Source organism: Oxyura jamaicensis, unplaced genomic scaffold (assembly GCF_011077185.1).
Source record: "Oxyura jamaicensis isolate SHBP4307 breed ruddy duck unplaced genomic scaffold, BPBGC_Ojam_1.0 oxyUn_random_OJ49392, whole genome shotgun sequence".
NCBI lineage: Eukaryota > Metazoa > Chordata > Aves > Anseriformes > Anatidae > Oxyura > Oxyura jamaicensis.
In genome coordinates this window covers 1-8,945 of record NW_023306209.1, presented here as the reverse complement: position 1 = coordinate 8,945, position 8,945 = coordinate 1, and the positions used below count along the sequence as shown (strand labels likewise).

Sequence of the window (8,945 nt, the reverse complement as noted above, 5' to 3'; positions counted from 1 at the left end):
TACGGAGGCCAAGGAGCTATCGGGAGGGATTAATGTCGTAGTTCTGTTTCAGACACTGAAATAGAAGTGTGGTTTCCCCTGCCCATGACACTGCTGCCTTCAAATCAGAGCAGATAGGTGAGCCCAAGCACTGCCCCAGGCTTGCAGCCAGGAGACATCTCAGCTCTTTTCCTCTTCCATGCAGAAGGCTCCACATATGTGGTGGTTTTACTCAGGTGGGTGGCTGGGCTCCACCACAACCGCTCTCTCACTCCCCCTTCTCAAAGAGGAATGGGGAGAAAATACGATGAAAAGGGCTCAAGGGTTGAGATAAGGACGAGGAGAGCACACAGTAATTATCGGGACGGGAAAAACAGACTCAGCATAGAGAGATAGTAAGGTTTATTACCTATTACTAACAAGCTAGAGAAGTGAGAAACAAAGGAAAGAAACCAAAAGCACCTTTCCCCCCATTCACCCTCTTCCACCTCCTCCCCCCGAGCGGCGCAGGGGAACGGGGGAATGGGGGTTATGATCAGTCTATAGAAATTCTTCTCTGCTGCTCCTTCTCGGTCACTCTCATCCCCTGTGCTGTGGGGTCCCTCCCACGGGATGCAGTCCTTCCCTAACTGATCCGGCGTGGGCTTCCCACAGGCAGCAGCTCTTCAAGAACTGCTCCAGATATGGATCCGTACCACGGGGTCCATCCCTTGGGAGCAAACTGCTCCAACCTTGATTCCCCATGGGCAGCAGCTCCTGCCAGGTCACTTGCTCCTGCGTGGTCTCCTCTCCACGGGCTGCAGGTCCAGCCCAGAATCTGCTCCGGCAGGGGTCTTCCACAGGCCGCAGCCTCCATCGGTGCAGGTCCACCTGCTCCACCATGGTACTCCTTGGGCTGCAGGGGGACAGCCTACTTCACCATGGTCCTCACCACAGGCCGCAGGGGACTTCTGCTCCGGCGCCTGGAGCACCTCTCCCCCTCCTTCTTCACTGACCTTGGCACCTGCAGGGCGCCCCAGGAGCATGGCTCACCAGCATCCCTGCAGTCTCTACAGGGTGGTCTGGTTTTCAGTTACAGGCACCAACCAGGCCATTAAAAGGGCAGAATTTTGCAATTATTTTTTGTGGTTATATGGATAACAAGGATGTCCAGAGATATAGATGTTAATTCAACATACAAAGGTAATATGACTTCCACAACTAAACAAATCTCCAGCTCAGGATAAACCTAACTTAGGGACAGAATGTCTACATATGCCACTGCTATGGCACAAGACATTGGAGGAGCAGCTAAATCTGCCCAGTGGCAGGGAGCTGGCAGCAGACTAGACAAAGCCCAGGTTAACTCCTCCTGGCATTTCCTCTTGGCATTGTGCCTCCCATTAGACCCAGAGATAATACACAGGACATGCAGGGAAAGCTCAGTAGCAAATAACCTAATTAGAAGTGCAAGTCTCACATCCTCCTGGGGAACAGCAGATCTGCTGAAGGTCAGCATCCTCTGTGGTCAGCAAGGCAGTGAGGACAGGGAAGCAGTAGGAGCCCTGCTGGCCCCCTTCTGCTGCACCCACCCAAGAGCCAGGGCTTTCTATGAAGAGCATTTGGGCAGGGCTTGGCATTATTTTTAACACTTGTTCACATACTTTGGATGAATCCTGGGAAAAGCTTGTTACCAAAATAGTATGCCGTGGGCACTATTTATACACAGAGCAGGGTGCACTAAGGAGGGAAAGCTGGAAGACTCCCCCTTCCCTCCTCAACGCTTAGGAGCTGGGGATGCAGGGGGCCCTAAAACAGTTTTATTACTTGGGTCAGTCCTCAAGGAAAGCATCACCTGCAGAAGGCCTGATACCCTTGTCTGTCCTGTTTAGGAGACTATCCCCCATATAGGAGGGAAGACCAGGTACAAGAGGCAGGGGAAGATGAATGCTGCGTGCATGCAGTGGCAGGCACACCCCAGCTGCTGTAGAGAACAAAAAAAAAAAAGGAACAGTTGTGCCCAAACACCAGAGAGGTCAGAATAAAATGCTTATTTTACCTACCCTGGGCTACCACAGGCAAACCCAGCAAGGGTTTCTTGGTGAGCCCCAGTGAAGGTGTATATTGGTGGGCATTAAACGCCAGTGAGGCTGGCAAGAAAACAAGGCACCAGTCCAAAAATACTGACTGGCCTCCACCCCCAGGGACAACAGCAGCCTCAGGCTTTTCCATAGCAAAACACGTTACTTTGAGGGACTGAAGGAAAAAGAAGATACCCTTTTGAGACTATTCAGAGAAAGGAGGCTCTTCCCTTGTCTAATTTTATAGGGTTATTCTAGAAGAATAATTTCTCTCATGCCATTTCCATGCCTGGAAGTCGTACTCAATCAACCTCGTTGCCTTCTATGATGGCATCACCAGCTGGGTAGATGGGGGGAGAGCAGCGGATGTCATCTACCTTGACTTCAGGAAGGCTTTTGATACTGTCTCCCAAGACAAGCTGAGAAAGTGTGGGATAGAGGAGTGGACAGTAAGATGGGTTGAGAACTGGCTGATTGGCCGAGCTCAGAGGGTGGTGATCGGTGGCGCAGAGTCCGGCTGGAGATCTGTGACTAGCGCTGTTCCCCAGGGGTCGGTGCTGGGTCCGGTCTTGTTCAACATCTTCATCGACGACCTTGATGAGGGAATAGTGCCTGCCCTCAGCAAGTACGCTGACGACACAAAGCTGGGAGGAGTGGCTGACACGACAGAAGGCTGTGCTGCCATTCAGCGAGACCTGGACAGGCTGGAGAGCTGGGGAGGAAGAAACCAAATGATGTTTAACAAGAGCAAGTGTAGAGTCCTGCACCTGGGAAGGAACAACCACATGTATCAGTACAGGCTGGGGGATGACCTGCTGGAGAGGAGCTCTGAGGAGAAGGACCTGGGGGTCCTGGTGGACGACAGGTTGACCATGAGCCAGCAGGGTGCCCTGGTGTCCAAGAAGGCCAATGGGATTTTGGCATGCATAAAAAGGAGCGTGGCCAGCAGGTCAAGGGAGGTGATCCTCCCCTTCTACTCTGCCCTGGTCAGGCCTCACCTGGAGTACTGTGTCCAGTTCTGGGCTCCCCGGTACAAAAAAGACAGGGATCTCCTGGAAAGAGTTCAGCAGAGGGCCACAAAGATGATACGGGGCCTGTAGCGTCTTCCGTATGAAGAAAGGCTGAGAGACCTGGGTCTGTTCAGCCTTGAGAAGAGAAGACTGAGAGGGGATCTCATCAATGTGTATAAATACCTGAGGACAGGGGGATTTGGCCAACCTCTTTTCAGTGGTTTGTGGGGACAGGACAAGGGGCAATGGCCACAAAATGGAGCCCAGGAAGTTCCGCACCAACATGCAAAAGAACTTCTTCACGGTGAAGAGTCACCTGCCGAAGAGTTCTTGCCACAACAGACAGGAAGGTGCACCCCGCTGATTTCAGTGGTCCCGTCAGGGGTGGTGGGTTATCTCGGTACGGCTGGCAAAGGACCGAGACTGTTAATCTGAAGACAGGCTCTGCGAAGCTCTGGGGAGAAGGGAGACCAGCACTGACATACACAGACACAGCCCAGATACAGTTCAGCCCGGATCGGGAACAGGCACAGGGTTTAGGGATCGGGAACAGGCACCCGGACCAGGAAGCCGTGCACGGACCGAGGTAAGGGAAACTACCGTATCTTGCCGGTAGGTTTGGGGAGACTCTTGCCGGCTGGTTCGGGGAAACTCTTGTGTGGAGTGTGAATGAGACGCACTTCTAGTGCGAAGCAAGTGTGGAGTCCCGATCCACGAGGTTCTGTAGTCCCACGAGGGGACGAACGAAGTCCTCTCGGCTGGAGATTGACAAAGTGAAAGAGAGATGAGCGAAAGAGAGTCTTGGGGGGGTTGGGCCCTTAGGTGTATGGTACCCTGAGGACGGTGAAGTGAGGTGCTTGGCAGTACACCCCACCTCTGTCCTAATCCTAGGTGAAGGCGTGTGGTACCCTGTGGGTGGTCAAGTCCACAGCAGCATGTCAGGAAGAGATGGGGATTAAGGGTTCCAAGAGTCAGCAGGGTGGGGTTGGAGACCCCAGGATTGTGCCTAAAGATAGCCCTTTGGAAAGAATGATAAGGATTTGGAAAAACAACCCAAAAACTAGGGAAAAAGATTTTAAAAATATATAATTAGAAAATTGTTTGATATTGTGTAATTGTCTGGCCTAAAAAGCCAATAAAAGGAACTTCAGTATTTTGGCCAAAATACGGGTCTGATGAAAATTCAGGCTTGAAATTTATATGTAAACAATAAGGTTCTGTTTTCAGAGGAGGAATCAAGTTATGCTCCCTATAATCCTAATATTGCACCGGAGGCAGTGACAGCTGCTTCAGGAGGGGAGACAGGGACTGCAATTGACACTGTCCCTGGAGAAGTCGCGCTGGGGAGCGCAGAGCAGCAGGAGCAGAGGCGGGGGGGGGTCCTGGTGGGGCTGTGCAGGACTGTGCAGGGCCAACACGGGGCCGGTGCTACTCCCCCCTTACCAGTAGAGAGGTTAGGAGTTTTAAGAAGGAAATGAAGTCTTTAACTGAGGGCCTAGCAGAACAGTCAAATCCGTTTCTAAGGCCTAATTTGTATTCCTGGGGGGGAAATGTCAATCTTGAGTATGCTATTCACTGGAGAAGAATATTTAGGAGGGGAATGATTCGGCAGGCAGCTATGCAAGAATGGGAAAGAACTTACACTCCCCTCCAGACCGAGAGTAATTCCAATTGTTATAAATGAAGATATGACTCAATCTGAATTTAAAACCTGGGGTCCCCAAATCCTTCTATTAGGGCCTTTAAATGAGTTTCCAATGATCGCTAATATTCTAATCAATACAAGTTTTCTAAGGTTTGGCCAAATAAATTTGGGGATTCAGTAAATCCCTGAGGAAGTATGGTCCATCTGAGCTGTTGTTGCCTTCCTGTTTCAGGGTCTTCCCATTCAAAGGTGAAGAGAGGAGAAAATTCTGAGACCCTTCACTTAATGGGCAGGCCCAGAAAGCATCCTTCAAATCTGTTACACTATACCATTTAATTTTTCTCCTGACCCATCCTGGAACCTTCAAAGAAGTTCCCAATCCCTGGAGCCCTTAAAGAGGCTCCGAATCCCTGGAACCCTCGAAGAGGTTCCGAATCCCTGGAACCCTCAAAGAGGTTCCGAATCCCTGGCTGTGCCTGTGTCTGGAGGTGTCTTTCAAGTGGTTAACCCACCCACGAATTCCTAGAGCAATCACTTCAGTCCTTCACCGGCCAAGTCCCTCGCGGGAGATCGGAACCGTGGTTAGAAGACCTCCACACTCGCTTAGGAACTAAGTTCCATCTCAGTCACACCCTTACACACAGTCACACAACCGAATCCTACCCCAGCTGAACAGTATACTCACAAATCCTCTTTGTTCAGGTCTTCGCACACAGAATTACAGGTCATAGAGGGAGAGTTCTTGGTTCTTTACTTGCCTCTTATGTTCGAAATCTTATTGGACTCTAGTGCCGCTATTGGCAAGGGCTTCCCTTAACCGGTCGCAGATCTAAAGTCCAAGAAGATCACGTTGGGGTCACCAATTTGTTATAAATGAAGATACAAAGTATTTGGTAATATTTATAAAAGGCAAGTAAACAGCACTGGGTGCGCGGGGAGTCTACGCTCTACCAACACAAACACACAACCATCAAACTTTCTAAATATATAGAACATTGCTTTTACATTCTCGTAAGAAACCTGAGTAAGCCTATATATATGACCTATCCCCGCTTCATATTATAATTAGTATTTTCACAAACTCCTCCTTTTGGCACCTATGCAGTGTCTCTTGGTGGTGGTCGTTGGGGGTCGTAGGGATGAAGGCTCACGGTTCCCCCCCATCACCGCTAGCAACCTTTTGTTCCTGCGCAGACCCTGTGGGTTCCTGGATCTCATCCAGACCGCAGGGTCGGCCCTGACCAGCTCCCTCTTCTTCTACGCATGCTCTGCCCTCCACAAGGTTCCCAAAAGTAACAAAATGTGATCAACACCAAGCCATGTGAGGCTGTCTTTTCCCGCGTTTCATTAACCAACCCTTGAAACCACACTGATAATTGATTATCATATAACATTAAACAACAAATTTTAACAGTTTCAACCAGCAAACCACCAGCAACTTCCATGCCTTAACGGCAGGAGAACAAGCAACCCGAGATGGCAAGGCGTCTCCTTATGAGAGAGGGAGTTAGGAGAATCTTATCAAGTAGAGATAGAGTGCTGACGGCATTAAACTAGGATGCTACTTAGTGTCTTTGCTAACTATGGTGCATTGTGCAAATTAACTAAAGCAAGAAGCCTTGGGCCCCTTACCAAGGTCAGTCTCCTAGTAAGAGTATGAGCCTATCTTAAGAAACTGGCAGAAACTGGTCCTGCAGATGGACAAGAGCCAAGGAGCAACTGAGTCTGTGCAAAGACAAGAGGTCAACTAGCAGTGACAAGGAAGAGTCATCAATCTTCATCCCCTCGACCCCCGACAACCACCACCAGGATACACTGCACAAGCGCAGATGGGAGGAGTTTATGGAAATGACTCCTTGGAACTAATTTTAATATGAAGCGGGGACAGGTTATAAATATGTATAGGCGTATTGTGAAACTTCATGCATATGTAACTCTTTACTGTATATAACCAAGGCAAGTTGCTGCGTCAGGTGCGCATGACTTTGGCGGGACTACCCCCCCCAAGTGCTGAATAAACATACCTACTTTACAATCTTACTGACTGAAGTTTGTTTTCCCCAAGTCACTTAATCACCCTTCTTTGTTCCCTCTAAACTCTTTACATTCCTGATGGCCTCATCCTTAAGTCTGATGTTATCACCAACCATGGGGCTTGTCGACCCCCTTGGCCACACTTCCACATCTCCCCCTTCTTTATTAACAGCAACCATCTTCTTGACACGAATTATTACTCCATATATCACATGCTAAGGTAGAAATATCTGCTTATCTAACTGGGATAATAACAACCCACAACATAGAAATCATATGAGAGACTTGGGGTCAGAATTAGAAAGTATTCGGGGATGAATCCTGGGAACCCAGTAGCCCAAGGGCTCTTGAAAATTCATTTTGTGATTAAAGCCTGGCCAGATATACAGAAAAAGCTCCAGAAGGTTGATTAAGAATAAATATGTAGGCAACACTCATTGCTTAATATGTGCTACATTTGCGATGTACTGGGCCTGTGCTGCGCTTAGGCCTCCAGATGAGCCCCTGGGACCCCAAGGACCAGATCAAACCAACCTTATGGTTCAGACTGTGACCAAGGGCTCAGAGAGAAGGAGGACTGTTTATAAAAGGATAAGATAAAGAATGTCAAACATGCAAGGACTCGAGATAACAGGAGCCCCTCGGACCCTGAGAACCGGACCAAAACAACCTTATGGCCCAGATTGTGACCAAGGGCTCAGAGAGCATGCACAGGGAAACAAGGTGAAAAGTTCAACTCTGATGAAGACGTCTTACTTCATCCCAACGACCATCCGGACGACCACCAGAGTACAAAGCAAGTGCAGAAGGACTGATGAGATAATTAGCATACAAAGTGGGACTATGCGGAGCAAGGAGATGAATATGCATAGATGTGTTGCAAAACTTAATGCATATGTAATGTTTTAGAATATTTTAAAAGATAATGCAAGCGAGCAAATTGCACGCACGACTTTGGTGGGACTACCCCCGTGCTGCCCAGCGCTGAATAAACATACCTACTTTACGATCTTACTGATTGTGGAGTCAGTTTTCTGTGACACATTTGGCGAGCCAGCCAGGAGACACTCTGCTCGGCTGCGGGATCGACTGCGGAGCGGACGCCCCTAGGTACACCCCAAGTATTTTCCTCGGAGGGGACTCCACTCCCAGCCGCTCACCATGGGAGCAGACAAGGACCTCCTGAAGCTGCGGACAAACGGTATGTTTTACAGTACAGGAAGGGCCTGTCAGTTGTACGCGTGGCCGGGGCAGCTGGTAAATCACGCAGAGACGTCTGGCTTGCATCATAGTCCCCGTAAGGGAGGAGGGTACCCTACAGGCTGACCGATAGAGCAGTCAAGGGGGATTTGGTGACCGACAGAGCGGCCGCTAGCGATCTTGGGAGTAGATCGAGCAAATCTGAGGTTACCGCTGTATCCCAGTTTTGGGAGCCAGGATGGACCTGCTAATGACTGTATAAGAAGCAGGAGAAGGGTAAGAGGGCCTCTCACAATTGTGACAAGGTTACCTGGGTAATGTTTGCAGCTGCTGGAGGGATACTAACTGGAGTGTTAATAATTGTATTTTTTATTCGTAAATGTCCAGGTATTTTGTGTTGAAAGTATTTGTGTAAGTGCATGTGTTTGAAACAAAGTGGAGTGGGTCACTCCACGAAGAACACAGTCAGAGACAATACTTGTTTGGTTGGTTATCATTCTAAATTATATACTCTTGTGGTGTGAATGAGATGTGCTAGGGGCCTCTGTGTGATTGCGTGATTGCGCTGTGAGTGGACTGCAGTCAGTCCGTGGTGCTTTGTTTCCACTGCTCCTTCACAGTCGGTCTCCCCCCTGCTCTGTTGTGGGGTGCCGACCTTCCTGGGCTGGTCCTGTGTGGGTTTCTCCACGGGCAGTGAAAAATGGGCTCTTTGGGAGCTGCTTTGGTGTGGGGTCCCTCTCGTGGGGTGCTGACCTTCCTGGGCTGTTCCTGAATGGGCTGCAGTGTGGAGATCTGCTGGGCAATTATTGTATGCGCCCAAGGCAGGGACTAACTTGTTGCGAAAGGATTTGATGATGAAATTGGGCATTCAAATAGTAATTTGTTAGGCTGGAATAACGGTATCATTAATGGGTGTACTGGGTCTGGCTGGGATGTTAACTTTCCCTGCAGCAGCCCATACAGTGCTGCACTCTGCACTTGTAGCTAGAACAGCAGTGGTATCACACCAGTGTTGTG

At 49.4% G+C, this 8,945-nt stretch overlaps 1 long non-coding RNA gene across 1 annotated transcript; it reads left to right on the top strand.

Moving 5' to 3' along the window:
- Positions 1-4,838: 4,838 nt before the first annotated feature.
- On the top strand, positions 4,839-5,562 carry LOC118158853. Its single transcript, XR_004746913.1, has 2 exons — positions 4,839-5,065; positions 5,122-5,562. It is a non-coding gene; the product is annotated as an uncharacterized LOC118158853 (long non-coding RNA).
- The last annotated feature ends 3,383 nt before the right edge of the window (positions 5,563-8,945 follow it).